We start from the raw sequence: 15,153 nt of genomic DNA, 5'->3' as shown, positions 1-15,153 counted from the left end.
TAAATTTGTAGACCAGTTTAAAACAGATTAGCCATGAGCTATAGCTATTGGTCTGCTTCCTACACAGATTAGTAAATCCTAAATTTCCTTTTTTTCTTCTTTTCCCCCTTTTACTGAGAACAGCTAAATTCTTGCTGCTGCCTGGTAAACTGTGTGCTTTTTAGCAACAATTAGCCTCCTCAGGGCTTTCACCTGGGGCAATACTTTCATCCCTCCTGTCTCCCTGCTTCCTGGGGAATCAACCCTGCCCCCACAAGCTACTATCTTGCAGCCCAGAATTCCAGAGTTTCAGAGGAAGTTAATAAGTTTAGCTCAGCCTTTTGTTATTAGAATGTCTTAATTATTGGGCTAAATTAACAAAGTTTAGCCTTATCTAGCTCCTGGAAGTTTGCTCTTTCTTTAATGCACTTCCTGAACCTCCACTTGCCTCTAACATTAGCTTAAGTAGGAGGTAGAATACCTGGGAGAGCAGTCAGAGAAAGTAGTAGGAAAAATAACTAAAACTGCTCCCTTACCCCTGAGAAGCTTTCAGAGTCTAATAAGGGAAAAATCTCAACAGCCCACTGCCTGTACTCTATACCCAAAGGCCTTTTTGCCCACTTAGGCCAGCTCAATGAAGAGGTTCCATGCCCATGTGGCAGTGAAAGCACATGGCCACTGGTGTTTTTAACCTTGTGGGGAGGGGAAGAGAGAAAACCCTTCCAAACCTCTTAGGTAAAATTAAGACTATACCCTGAGGGTTTTCACCTATAAGAAAGTGTGTTTTATTTTGCCTAAAATAGGAAGCCTTTGCTTTTTCTTGCTTTCTTTCCCAAATTTAGCCTCTGGTTAAGCATTTTAACCACCGAGTATGTCTGTATTTACACCAAATAATTAAATTAAAAAATAATAAATAGGCAATGAATTATGGTACTGAAAACATGGTCCAAATTGTGAAAGTCCTGCTTTTCATCTATCTAAAATGACTCCTGGTCCCAGAGAACATTTCAAATTAGCTTTATTTAGCACTGTTCCTAGGTGTAGTTATAATAATAGGACACCTTGCAGTTTATCTATTTCTCCTCAAGAAACAGCAGAAAGATAGCTTGGTTAATCTGAAGACAGATAGAAAACCTTGAAAAAATTTTGAGTAATCTCAATATTCAGAAAGGAGAACCATCTCCCTACACTCCCTCACCATCTAAGCCTACTCAGTCTTTTGAGCCATGTACACTAAAGTTTTACAGCTATGTAATGAAGAAAATACAAAATTTTCACAAAAAAGCACAAAATGCAAATCAAGTTAATACAGTTCACCAATACAGGTCAGTAATATAGGATTTCTTTGAGTTAATATATGTTCAAATCTTCCAAATACACAAAATATACAAAATACAAGTTTTCCAAATTATCAATACAAGATATTATGGATTTCTACAAAGCCACATATCAAATAGAGGATGGCACAAATAAAGATAAGGTGGTAGACAGGCACTATATTCAAAAACTGCTCAAGGTGCAGAACTTAAAGATTTAAAATATGCCTGTATAATTGCCAGAGACTAAAGGACAACAATTTACACAGACTCTAGATATGCATCCAGAATTTCTCATTCAATGTGTATGTTATGGCTTCAGAGAGGGTTTTTAACCTCAGCTGGAAAAACTATAGCAAATGCAGAAATTATTAATGAAGTTCTTTCTGTTCTCCAGCTACCCAAAGCCCTAGCTGTAGTTCATTGCTCTGTCCATGCAGGTGGAACTGGCCCTATCTCTAGGGGAAACAACAAAGCAGATACCATTGCAAAACTAGAGGCTCTAGAAGGACCCGAATTAATTTTAACTTTAAAAACAAATAATGAATCAGAGTTATCACTTTCGTATAATGAAAAAGAAGTGGAGAAATGGAAGCAAAAATATAAGACTAAATAGATTAATGGAGTATGGTTGTTATCTGAAGGAAAAACCCTGCTCCCTAGAAATTTTTATCATCAAATATGTCAATCTGTGCATAAAAACAGTCACTTTGGCACTCAGGGCATTCTAGACTCTTTTAAAAGTGTATGGATAGATCCTGATATAAATACTATAGTATAACCTCTAAAGTGTGTACAGGCTGTCCCACCTGCCAAGCATATAACCAACATGCCTTTGGTGGCAAAGCATTTGGTGGGTACCCTTTGGCTTACATACCTTTTGAACACCCACAAATAGATTTTATCACAATGTCAAAACCTGGAAATTATACATTTTGTCTAGTCATAGTAGATCAGCTGCCCAGATGGCCAGAAGCATTTCCTACTGCTCAAGCTACAGTGGCTTTTGTTGCCAAAATACTCTTAAAAGAGATTATTCCTTGCTTTGACCTGCTTACATATATTGATTCGGACAGGGGAAGCCCTTTTATCAATTCAGTTTTATCTCAGGTTTGTTCCTGTTTGGGGATAACTCCCAAATTCCATGTACCATAACATCCCCAGAGCTCAGGCCAAGTTGAAAGAATGAACCGACAGCTCAAAACTGTGATTGGCAAACTGTGCACTGAAACACATCTAAAATGGCCTGATGGTCTCCCCTGGCTTTATTTTATCTCCAAAGTAGACCTAGAGGAGATCTACATATCTCACCATTTGAGATGCTTTTTGGACACCCTCCTATACAAGTTAAACCTTTCTCTCCTACATACACATCATTATTAGGGGAAGATACTTCTATTGCTACATATATAAAAGAATTGCAGAACAAATTGCATGAACTCCATGAATCTGTAGCTGCAGTACAAGCAAGACCTATAGACTTCACTTAGTGACCTAAACCCAGGAGACAAAGTATACATAAAGAACTTCTAGCCTACTGGAGCAACTCAACCTTCCTGGGAAGGTCCATTTCAAGTACTGGTAACCACTCCAACAGCTATAAGAATTGGAGAAAAGGATTCTTGGATTCATTGCTCACGTGTAAAGAGAGCAGCTTCTATTGAAACTGATTGACTATACCTCATAACTCAACCATCCCAAGTTGATCCAAATTTTGTTCAACACCTTTCTCATGGGGGATCTCAAGGGAATTGTATAATTGTCATTGAGATTGCAACATCCTCCTCAGGGGGGATTGTATAATTACCATAGGGGTTGTATAATTGCCATAAAACTAAAAAATTCTTTTGAGAAAGAAGCATTTCAGGAAAGAGAGCTTGATAATTCTTTGAATCTAGAAGATGAATTGTTTGAAGAAGGCACCATGAAGATGCCCAAAGAAAACCTCCATAGCATTAGAAGTTCCAGCACAAAATTTGGAGTATAACTGATTGAATTTTGGGGGGTTGAACACAAGTATTTTGAATGTAAACTTGTATGCCACAGGGGATCGCTCCCCTAATTGGCTTATTGCCAATGCACTTAGCAAACATTGGTTTGCTCTCTCTTCCTATCTTTCATTTCCTTCTTATCTCTAACTATTGTAGTTTCTGATTATGAAAAATGACTCATTGGGGGAGATTAGTCTCCCAAAGAATCACAGAGGGGATTGTAAAAGGGAATTCTTGGTTCTCTTTGAGTTCACACTTGTGAAAAGAGAATCTTTTATTCTCTTTGCCTAGTTGGAGTTAACACTTTGGTTAATAATAACTTTGAATCAACACAAACTTGAACTAGGTAGAGGAGCTAGAAATCCACTTAGTGAATTCATACCCTACCTAATGCTAGGTGAGAAGCCAGCAAGATACTTGGAGAGCTCCACAATTTTTTCTAACTCAAACAGTTAGAAGTATTCACACCCTTAGAAACTGTGAACCCTTTCAATGATTATTCACCCCTCCAGAAGGTATGAACAAGTTTCCAAAAACACTACCCTTTAGGCAGTGCTAGACTATTTGGAAACTGTAATTGGCCCCTGTGAAGAGGAGCAGGAACAGGAAACAACAATAAAAGCCACAAAATCCTTGGACTGGAGGCAATCTGGTGAGTCTCATGGAGAGTGTCTCCTGGAGATAGTCTTCTAGGAAACTTCACTGGAGACTGCAGCTTGGATTGTGGCTTCAACAGAGTTTCTGATAACTGGACTAGTTTTTTGGGTGAGTGAAAAGGGCTGACTACATCCCTAGTTTCCTAAGAGACTAGTTTCCTTCTTGAAGAAGGCCTCATAGTTACTCACTATCAGCCCTCCTGACAGATGACTAGTATAGGTATTTTCTCTAACCTCTCTCACATTTTTCTACTTTATTTCTCCCCCTTTATTTTGTAAATAAACTTCTGACTTGAGATATAATAATGTGATATTGGGTTTATAAGCAGGGAGTAGGAGAATTTTAGTGCTATTGAAGGTCATGAAAATAGCAGAATTTGGGGTGTAGGGCAATTAAAGCTTTCAATTTTAGACATATTGTTATCAGTGAATTCTGTAAAGAAAAGTGGCCAATGGGTTGTTTGATAAAAGAAACATGAAGGAGACTTCAGATAAGAGATTTGTAAACTGATTACTCATTGGTTATAGATAATTATCTGCATAAAAGAAGATATGGGAATAGGTGAAAATGTAGAGAGAAAAAACAAGAGAAATGAGAAAGCCTTTGTTAAGACTAGCAGATGGAGGAAAATGAACCAATCAAGAAGATAGAGAAGTGGGGCAGCTGGATGGCTCAGTGGATTGAGAGCCAGGCCTAGAGACGGGAGGGGGGGTCCTAGGTTCAAATCTGGCCTTGGACACTTCCTAGCTGTGTGACCCTGGGCAAGTCACTTAATCCCCATTGCCTAGCCCTGTAACAAATAAAGTTAATATAGAAGTATATATATAAAATATTAGGGTTAAAAAAAGTATATTTAAAAAAAAGAAGAAGATAGAGAAGGACTAGACAGGTAAAGGATGACCAGGAATACCACTGATTAAGGAGTTAGAATTTCAAGTATTTCTAGAAAGGAATAATGAACCAACCCAGTTAAATACTACAGAGAAGGTCAAAGAAATGAAGACTGTGGAAAAGCAACTGAAACTAATGATTAAGACGTCATCAAAACCTTTTGAAGAAGCAATTTTAATAGAGTGATGGAGCAAAAAGATATGAGGATAATATATGATGAAGGAAATGAGAGGAAAGTATGCAATATTTCATAAAGAAATTTATCAGGGAAAGGAAAAAAATGATGGGGTGGTAGTTTTGGAGAATAGTAGGATAAGGGGGAGCTTTTAGGATAGGTAAAAATGACATACAATTGGGAGCAGACACTGCTTTACAGTCTGGGAGTGGGTGGGTGGGGCATGGCATGAGGTCCTTAAAAGCCCCAAAAATTTCCCTATTGCTGTTATACCACAATAGTATTCCATCACCATGATATACCACAATTTCTTCAACTATTCTTCAATTGATTTACACCTCAGCATTTTCCAGTTTTTTGCTTTGTGGTGATGTTTTTTAAAGAGATTAAAGCAGATTTCGTTGTAATATTATTCATTTTCATAAAGTCTCATTTCTGAATTGCTCATATGAGGTATATAAAGAAATAAAATTATTTGCTTCTGTAAGTATACCAAATGTGAAGCATCTGAATAACACACATATAAAAGTACTTAATAATCCAATGGTGTTTCCCTTGCTCAGAATTTTTTTTTCCTTTTTCTCTTTTTTTGGAATTTCTCTATTGGAAATGTTCTTACACTCAATTTATCAACCATTTTTGGGGTATGGAGGGCTTGTGATTACAAGCTGTAATTTCTAGAAAATAAACTACATCTAACAATGCAGATCAGAAACCATTCTTCAATTTTCTATCTTGGGGTGTAGCTTTGGATATAGATAGGCAAAGTGTTTAAGTAATTTTCTCAGTCATAAGGGCAATATGTTTTGGATGTATCAACAAATTTTGTAAAAAGTAGCCTAACTTGGGGCAGCTGGGTAGCTCAGTGGATTGAGAGCCACGCCTAGAGACTGGAGGTCCTAGGTTCAAATCTGGCCTTAGACACTTCCCAGCTGTGTGACCTTGGGCAAGTCACTTGACCCCCATTGCCTACCCTTACCACTCTTCCACCAAGGAACTAATACACAGAAGTTAAGGGTTTAAAAATATAAAAAAAAAAGTAGCCTAACTTGGGTGAGATGAGGAGAAGGATTAGGGTATTCTCCAAACACTCTACCTCTTGGCCATAAGACACTTCATATCTGCCAGAACAGATGTGTCCAACTATAATAGAAGGGTCAACAGTGAACACTAGCCATACATAAGGTTTTCTGAAACTGCATGTAGACTTAGGAAACCACACATTAACACTATTTTCCTTCTATTTTATTTTTATTTATTTTGTTAAGTATTTCTCAATTACATTTTTATTTGGTTCCAGCTGCATGGAAGGGTGCTGCAGGACCCACAAGCCTGTGTTTGACACTTTAATTCTAGAGTACTTTCCACCACTTAAATAACTTTAGTGCTTGTCAATATTAACTTTCAGTACTTAAGAAACCTGACAGAGGCAGCACTAAAAGGCAGAAGAGGAACAAAACAAAACACACATAAGAAAACAGAATCTGTAATAGTTCTCTGAGGGAGTGACTGGATCTGCCTTAGTCCTGAGCAGGATCAAGGTTTAAACCAGTGTGATGCTCATTTGGGGTCTCTGAACATCAGGGCCACAGCAAAGATAATGAACCAGGAAGTGGACAGGAGAAGAAGAAGAGGGTGGTAAGGGAGGTATTTCTGGAAGGCTGTAGAACTGGCAATAACAACTGGCAGTAAGAAGCTGAGAGAGATCATCAGTATTTGCATTAACCAAGCAGATTGCTTACTCTGGTTTGGCTGTGGCCAAGCTGAGACAGAGGAGGTGAAGGAAAGAGCTCCAGCATCACTGAACAGCCTACAGCCCTGAGGAATTAGTGTCATAGCTTTAGTGACAGGGTCTCCTATCCCCAATCCATTCCTGATCATTCCTTTCCCTTATTAACAACATAGATAAAAATTATTAAGTATCTTCCTGGAGTAGTTATTCCATCACGACTCTTGGGAGGGAGCAACACAGTCAGATGAACATTATCTAAGGCTATTAGAGCTCAATACCAATAATGAATCAACCCCAGGTGGGACCTGAAAGGGTTACCCATGCACTGACCTTTAGGGATCCTGCCTGGGCACTGTTATAAAGAAGGGCAGTTATTATAACATCCAGCTGAGTGGCAGGACTTGGATGTCCCTGCACCAGCCATCAAGGGGAACCAAAACACAGCTTCTCACATTAATATACAAATATAATACTATTATAATAACTAGATAGTAGTATAAAGATACCTCCTTCATTTTTATAATACCCTTTTCAGCATTGACATTTTCACATGTTGGTGTCACATTTCAGTAAACAATGGTCCCTAGTAGTTATTTGATAAATTTATTGAGCATTTAATATATACCTGGCGTTATGCTGGGCATACAAAAATGGTAAAAGACAGTTTCTACCTGCAATGACCTCATAGTTCAATGGGAGAGGCAGTAAGCAAACAAATGCATCCAGGAAGCTATATGCATGAGAAATATGAATTAATTAAAAGAAAGAAGGCTTTAGAATGTAGAAGGGTTGTGAGATGATTGTAGTCCTAGAATAATTACTGAGTTATAATTTCAGATGTGTGCATTGTTAAAGTAATTGTAAGTATGTTATCATATTAATCATAAGTAAATTACTATAACAATGCACATAAGTAAATTACTATAACAATGCAAATATATTAAACCATTTTATAAAGTATTTATATCAAATCAATCCATTTAGTAAGTTACAGGGACCAGAAGGTTGTCAAAATGTCTCAGTGACCAGGTCTTGGAGACCTCTTGTGAGGACTGGAGATTTTTCAGAAATGGCTTTTATAATCTACTGTGTTAAAAATGGCTTGTAAGAGGCCCTGGTCAAAAGTGTTCTGACTTGTCCATGACACGTCATTTCCTGTTACTTATTTCCAGTGGCCCTTGTAAGTCCCCCTCCCCAACTCTGTAAATTCTTCTTTTTCCCTTTAAAAATCTATCAATATCAATGATCACAGTCTCAGGTTTGAGCTGGGGTGGGGGGAACCTGCAGACCTCTGGTTCTGGGATTCCTCTGTCACAATAATGCAGGATCTTTACTTAAGAAGTGTATTGTGTTGATCTTAACAGAGATATTTGGGAAGCTGAAGAGATGGCCTGAAACTAGAAACCTGCAGGACACACTCCTCCTCCCCTCCCCCCACAGGTTTGAGTGGGAAGGGAGGGGCTCAATCTAGCTCAGTGCTCCTTTTCCCCCCCTCCCAACAAGCAGTTAGAAATCAGTTGGAAATGGAGGTTGATCAGATAATTTCTGGGAAGGCCAAGGAAAGCTTTCTCCTTAAAATGTTTCCTTTCTCAACTTATTTCCCCACAGGTTGGACTAGTAAAGATAGGAGAAGTTTCATGTCTAGTAGCTATCAGGGACAGAATGAGGATCTGACTTCTTGGGCTGACAACTGAAAGGAACCAAGCTTTATGGAGGAAATGAGTATTCCCAAATAAATAGCCAGGCACAATTACCCTAAAGATGAAGTTTTACTGATAAAAGAGGAAGAGGAAGGAAGGGAGGTTTTTCAAGGATTAGGATAAGATCTGGGAAGCCCTGAACTGTAAGGTAGAAACAGACCCTCCCTCCTTCAGGAGGGAGTGGCAGACTTTATATCTAGCTTTCCCTCAAAGCTTATAATTATGACTTCTAGTATCTAAATAACTAAATAACAATTGTGCTGTTGCTAGAAAGGTCTAGTTCAGCTAAACAGGAAAACTGCTGAGCAGAACCAAAATGGCTTTTCCCCCAAATGACCTCCCAAGCAATGCCAAAACTGGGAACAGCAAGCAGAGAGATCTGCTCAGCTCAACTCCCAGGAACCAACTGTCCCTAACTGCTTTAATCTGTCCCATCACCCAGAGTTCTCCGGGGGGGGGGTCACCTGGAATTCTGGGTGAGGCTTGACCCTGTATCTTGCAGAAATTCCACTCTGCCATTTTCCATATTACAAGTGCTTCCCAATATCTTATTTTTACATACTTAGTCTTGAGAGTTGTTGGGTAGAGATGAGAAGGGAGGGAATTCCAGGCCTAGTGGGACAGGCAGAAGAGAAAAGAGCTGAGAGAGACAGAGTTTCTTTTTTGTGGAACAGCAGAGACCAGACCTCACTGGATAGAAGAACAAAGAGCAGGGAGCAGATGTAGAGTAGAAGAGGGGAGGCTGAGGTTATGAGGGGCTTTAAATGATATATGAAGGACTTTGTAATTGATCCTGGAGGTGATGCAGAATCATGAAAGTTCATTGGAGGGGAGGAAAGGCGAGAGTGGGAGATACATGGTCAGATCTATGCTGTAGAAAATCACTTCAGTGGTTCAGTGGAGGCTGCCCTTTCTCACTACATGTGTAAAGACTCATTTTTCTTTCATCAGGCTCCTGCTGCTCAAGAGCTTATCCAATGCCCACTGTCACTTAGGCTTTGCTTCTCTGCTTGATGCTGTCCACTACTGTTGTAGCCTGCCTCCCTGATCACTGTTGTCTCTTGTTACTGGGGTCCTTATCTAGATCTGTTCATCCACCACTAATGCTGGGACCCACATCTTTGCCCCCTGTTCCCACCATTACCATTGGACACTAGTGCCCACTGTTCCCGTGTCTGGGCTTATTCTTCCTTACCTGTATGGCAAGGAAAGTATTTCCAAATATTTAGGTTCTAATGAAGAAATAGCAATACAAAAGAGGAGATCAGGGAAGGCTTCATGGAGGCATTGATACTTGGCTACTTTGAGGATTCTGAGAGGGGGCAATGAAAAGTGCAATCTAGGTATAAGGAACTTCTTGTGGAAATGTACAGTTGCAAAAGACAGAATGTTGGTTTGGCTGAAATATTATAAAGTAAGCTGAGAAACACATATCAGGAAGGATATTAAATGCTAGTCAAAAGAGTTTGTGGTGGGGGAGGTGGGGTGGGCAGTGCAGTGGTAGGAAGGGGCTTCAGTATCTCTATTTAACGTTAACACTTCTCTTTTCCATTCTATACATCTTAGCAAGTTTAACACCATGCCTTCCAGTAACATGGTACAACATATGAAAAACCCCTTGGGGGTAGGTATTAAAGACATTATATTGGATTACTATATTTTTTATTTTGTTTAGTTTGAAAGAAAAACAATCTTGCCATAAATTTGATCACTTATAAAGAAGCAATTATTATTCAAGTAATTTAGGAAGAATAATAAAAGGTATTATACATAATATCTTTTATACTAAATTACTTCCTAAAATACTTCCTAAATTATTATTCCTAAATTATATAGAGATAGATATAGATATAGATATAGATATAGATATAGATGTAGATATAGATGTAGATTTATCTGGTTGGGACTCCAGGATGGGTCCCATGTTTCTAGAGGGGCCAAGAGAATTACCCTCCAAAGATTTTATAGCTTATTTAAGAGCCCAATCTGAAATGCTGCCCATTAACAATCAGTCAATAAACATAATGAGTTCTTAGAAAAGGAATTTATCAACATGACAATGTAAAAATGATGGAGGGAACAATCTGTTAGACAAGATTTAAGAAGGAAATACTGTGACAAGAAGGAATCCACATTACTATGTAAAAGAGAAAGTTGTAGAACATATCTTTGTTATAAGATGAAAAAGTGATAAGAATAGATCTTAATGAAACATGAGGCAAGGTATTCAATTGAGAAGGTAAAGGGAAGAAGCAGTGTAAGAGGACTGGGGAGGGATGAAAAGTTTTGGAAAAACCAGTGTGGTAGATGGGATAGAGACTGAATTATGGAGATATGAAAGGATTGCTTTTAAACTCTTCTATAAATTTTCTGGTAAGTCTATTTCAAGTATCACTTAAAAAAAACTCTTGTCTTCATTCTTAGAATCAATACTGTATAATGTTTCCAAGGCAGGAGAATGGTAAAGCCTAGGCAATGTGTGTTGATTGACTAGCCCAAAATCACACAGTCAGGAAAAGCCCGAGTTCACATTTGAACTCAGGACCTCACATTTCCAGATATGGCTCTCAATCCACTGAGCCACCTAGCTGTCTTCTCAAGTATCACTCTTTATAAAGGTTTCCCAAACACTTTTGATTCTGAAATCACACTCAATCTTTAAATTTCATGGGTATAATATTCCCAGAAAATGGCATGAAATGCAGAATTGTGAATGTCACATGTTGAACCTGTGGGAAATAGGGGATTAGATTCTCATGAAGATCAGAAACTATACTATTTCTCTAGAAATTGCTAAAAATATTGTTTTCTGTGTACAATTCTCTGTAGCAAAGCATCGATTCTGATAATAGGCACTTTTCCTACCACAGTAACAATGAAATAATTCATAAAATTAAGTACATAAAATAAAATTAGTAACAGGCAAACTATTTTAAGCTAGTATTTCTCTAGAATTCACTGACCTTTTGTGCTAACATCTCAGTAAAAATAATTTTTAGAAAATATTCACTTTTTATAACATATAAAACATACAGCACCATAAATGCTTTCTTCCTTTTTGCTATTATTTCAAATCTGAGTTAATACTTTGGCATTATTTTATCATGATACTTCTCTTAAAGTATTTTTTATATTTTATGTATATGTGATTGATCCTAGGGCAACAATTCTTTCTGTGGGAAAAATAAATAATCTGATTTTGGTGTCAGACCAAAATAATATAAATTCTATTTTTACATTTCTAGTAGCCATTCTAGACTCTCAAATTAGAAATCATTTAAGAGTCAGTCACTTTTATTTTGACTATGTGAAAAGATTCTTGGAATTACCTAACCTTATAACTAGTAAGTGGAGAACCAAAACTGAAACTCATTTCATATGACCACAGATTCAGTGGTAGAACATATCTTTTCTAATTCCAGATAAGCAAAATAAATTTCTAACATTGCATCATAGAACTTTGTCCTTTATATCAAATATTTGTTCCTCATTTTATCCTCAAACCCTTGGAGGAGTCCTGTACAATTCAATACCATATCTGATTCTACTGTCCTACTTAGATGAAGAAACTGAATCTCTCACAGAAATGAAATAATTCAAAAGAAGTCATATAGATGGTAGTACATCCATTTTTTTCTAAGTCAAAAGCTCAAGCTCTGAGTTAAATATTTATTCCATTGTATTTTCCTGATCTTTCATCATTTTCTACTTTTTCTACTATGCCATACTGTATCCGTGAGTGTGGTCACCATGTGGGGAATACTAGGTAACCATGGAGTATTAAGAAAATGAATGTAGAATAGCAGAGGAAAGGTTCTGAAAACAGAGATGAGAAAACAATTTTGCTCATTTTATAATTTTGCTTACGTGCTATGCTTAAGTGGCCACAGGAGAACTTAACAGAAGATAAACATACTGGAGGGAAAGAATACATAGCCTGGTGAAGATAAAGAATGAGATTTTTCTAGGATATTTTAAAGTCAATCACAGAGATTGAGAAAATCATGAGCCAAAGGATTTAGCATAGAACATAGAATGTTCAAAACTTGATATTTTTCCTGGATTCCCCCAGGAAAAAACAAGCTTTAAAAATGTGTTTTTCAAAACAACTTTAATTTATATGACTCTATTTAACCAATATGACTAGAAAAGCCCAGTCACCTGAGTCACATGATATTTTTGTCTGAATTCAAAGGTCCTTTGAAAATACAGTGTAAGGATCAAAGGCAGAATGGAGGGTGTAGGATGGGATTTCTTCAATGGAAAAAGCCTATGAATGAAGAAATATGCCTATAATTAAGGGCAAAAGCCAATATATAAAAAATGAAATGGACATGGTTGAGAGTTGTGACCAAAACCATGACAGTATGTCACAGGAAACAATAGATTCCAATTGTTTATATTATTCAGATTTTCATATACACACACACACACACAATGATCACTCTTAGTCCTGAGCAACATAATTATTTAAAAGTTCACAAATATATTATAATGTATCTTGATTCTACAAAAGTATCAAATTCTGAAAAGAAATTTTTGTAAAAAAAGATGGGGAACCATGGGATGTAAGAGAGCTTCTTTAGATAAATTCACAAAAGTTTCAGATATACCCAAAGAAATTTCTGACATTGTGCCACATGACTTTGCCCTTCATACCATGCATTTGTTCCACATTTTATCAACAACTTAGAGGAGGTCCAGGAAATTCAGTGTTATCTCTCTCTTTCTCTGTCATTGTTTCTCTCTGCTTGTCTCTCTGTCACTCTCTCTCTCTCTGTGTGTCTCTCTCTCTTTCTCTGTGTGTGTCTTTGTGTGTGTGTGTGTCTCTGTCTGTCTGTCTGTCTCTGTCTCTGTCTGTCTCTCAAGGTCCAACAATATTCAAGGAAGGATGTTAGGTGCTAGAAATTTCAAGATAATAATAGATAAAATCCTTGACCTCAAGCAGATTACATTTTCTTAGGAAAGATATAATATTCAAATCAATACATGCAGCAAAAGTTGAAGTATGCTATTTTTACAGGAGAGACCAAAATAATGTACTTCAAGAAAAATTGAAGTATCAAGGCTGACTTCATGGTAGAGGAAGTATTTGAGCTAGGCTTTAAAAGAATAGAATGCACTCCGGATACAAGGACCCTCTAGACCAGTGAAGGCAAACCTTTTAGAGATGAAGTGCCGGTCCCACACCAATCCCCTGACTGAGTGGCATGCCTGTTCCTCCCATGTGCAGGGTAAGCCCCACCCCACACCCCTTATCTGACACCAGGGAGGGAGGAAGCACTCCCACTGGGCACAGTGGAGATGGGGAGGGTCACAGCTCCACACAAGTCCCTCTGCCTGTCTAGTAACAAATTCTGGTTGGGAGGAGGGGGAGGGAGGGTGGCTGAGAGCCCTCAGAGAGTGCTCTGCCTGGCATCTTTGGCACCCATGTCATAGGTTTGCCATCATTGATCTAGGCAAATGTATAAAAGCACAATAGAGCAGTATGGTACTTTTTATTTTTATAACACTTTTATTTCTAAATACACTTTTCTTTCCCCCCTCACATAACAACCCCTTTTTTAAAAAAAAAAAAAAGAAAAAATAGAGCTAAGTAAAATTTAAAAACACATATCAGGTACGAACAACAATAAATAATTACAATATTCTACTTTGGTACAGAAGGGAAGACAGTACACATTCTCAATTTTTTTTTTTGTAGAGCCAACTTAGTTCATTGAACTTATAATGTTTAGTTTTGTATTTGTTGTCATTGTTCAGACACACTCCTATTTTGGAAATGCTTGGCCCTGTCCCTCATGTCTCATCTCTAATTGGTTAACATATAGTTTATATCTACCTTCCTTCTGTACTCCTTACACACACTTTGTATGAGTATAAGCCCTCATCACAACCTCCCATATAAATATATGAATAAAAATGTATGACTTTTTAAAATAAGCAAATAAATACATGGATAACATTCAAACTCCTTAGACCTACAATATGGATTCTCCATAATCTGCCACCCTTTCTAAATTTCATTCCTACCACTTGGTTTCTTTGTAATATATCTTCCAGCTTAAGATGAGCTACCATCTCCCCTTTCCCTGCCCATTTCCATCCTTAAAATGACTAATGCTCTCCTGCCTCAATTAATTTTTTTCTTCATTTATTCTTCATTTCCAATGCCTGATATTTCTACCAATACCTCCCCACAACAACATACATGCATGCTGACTTATTGAATCCTTTAAATGACTGAACTGCACATCTAAATTAAGAGTTTTTAACTGGAGATTTGTGAACTTTACATATATTACATTGCATAGTTCTAATATTTAAAAATTTTTTATTTCATTAATTATTTTGGAATATTTTTCCATGGTTCCATGATTCATGTTCTTTCCCTCCTTTCCCTCCCTCCCACTTTCCAGAGCTTATGAGCATTTCCACTGTGTTTTACATGTATCATTGTTCAAAACCTATTTCCATATTATTAATATGGAATATTAATAGAGTGATCATTTAAAGTCAACATCCTCAATCATGTTGCCATTGAACCATGTGATCATAGATAAAATATTATTGATAATCAAAAGAAAAATAATATTTTGCATATATATATTGCTTCAAGGTTTGTGAAAAGTTCTACATGCAGAATTTTATTAGATCTTCACAATAAACTTTTGAGTTAGGTACTAAGGGTATTGGCCCCATTTTGCAGACA

The 15,153-nt window shown here is 37.3% G+C and overlaps 1 protein-coding gene across 1 annotated transcript in view; it reads right to left on the bottom strand.

The window, feature by feature from the left end:
- The window catches only part of LOC123245940 (complement factor H-like), a 115,292-nt gene that overhangs the window by 84,082 nt on the left and 16,057 nt on the right, over positions 1–15,153 (bottom strand). The window lies entirely within an intron of this gene.

Source organism: Gracilinanus agilis, chromosome 4 (genome assembly GCF_016433145.1).
Source record: "Gracilinanus agilis isolate LMUSP501 chromosome 4, AgileGrace, whole genome shotgun sequence".
NCBI classification, from domain to species: Eukaryota; Metazoa; Chordata; class Mammalia; order Didelphimorphia; family Didelphidae; genus Gracilinanus; species Gracilinanus agilis.
The sequence above is the reverse complement of the archived record's forward strand: the minus strand, read 5'-3'. Positions and strand labels throughout refer to the sequence as shown.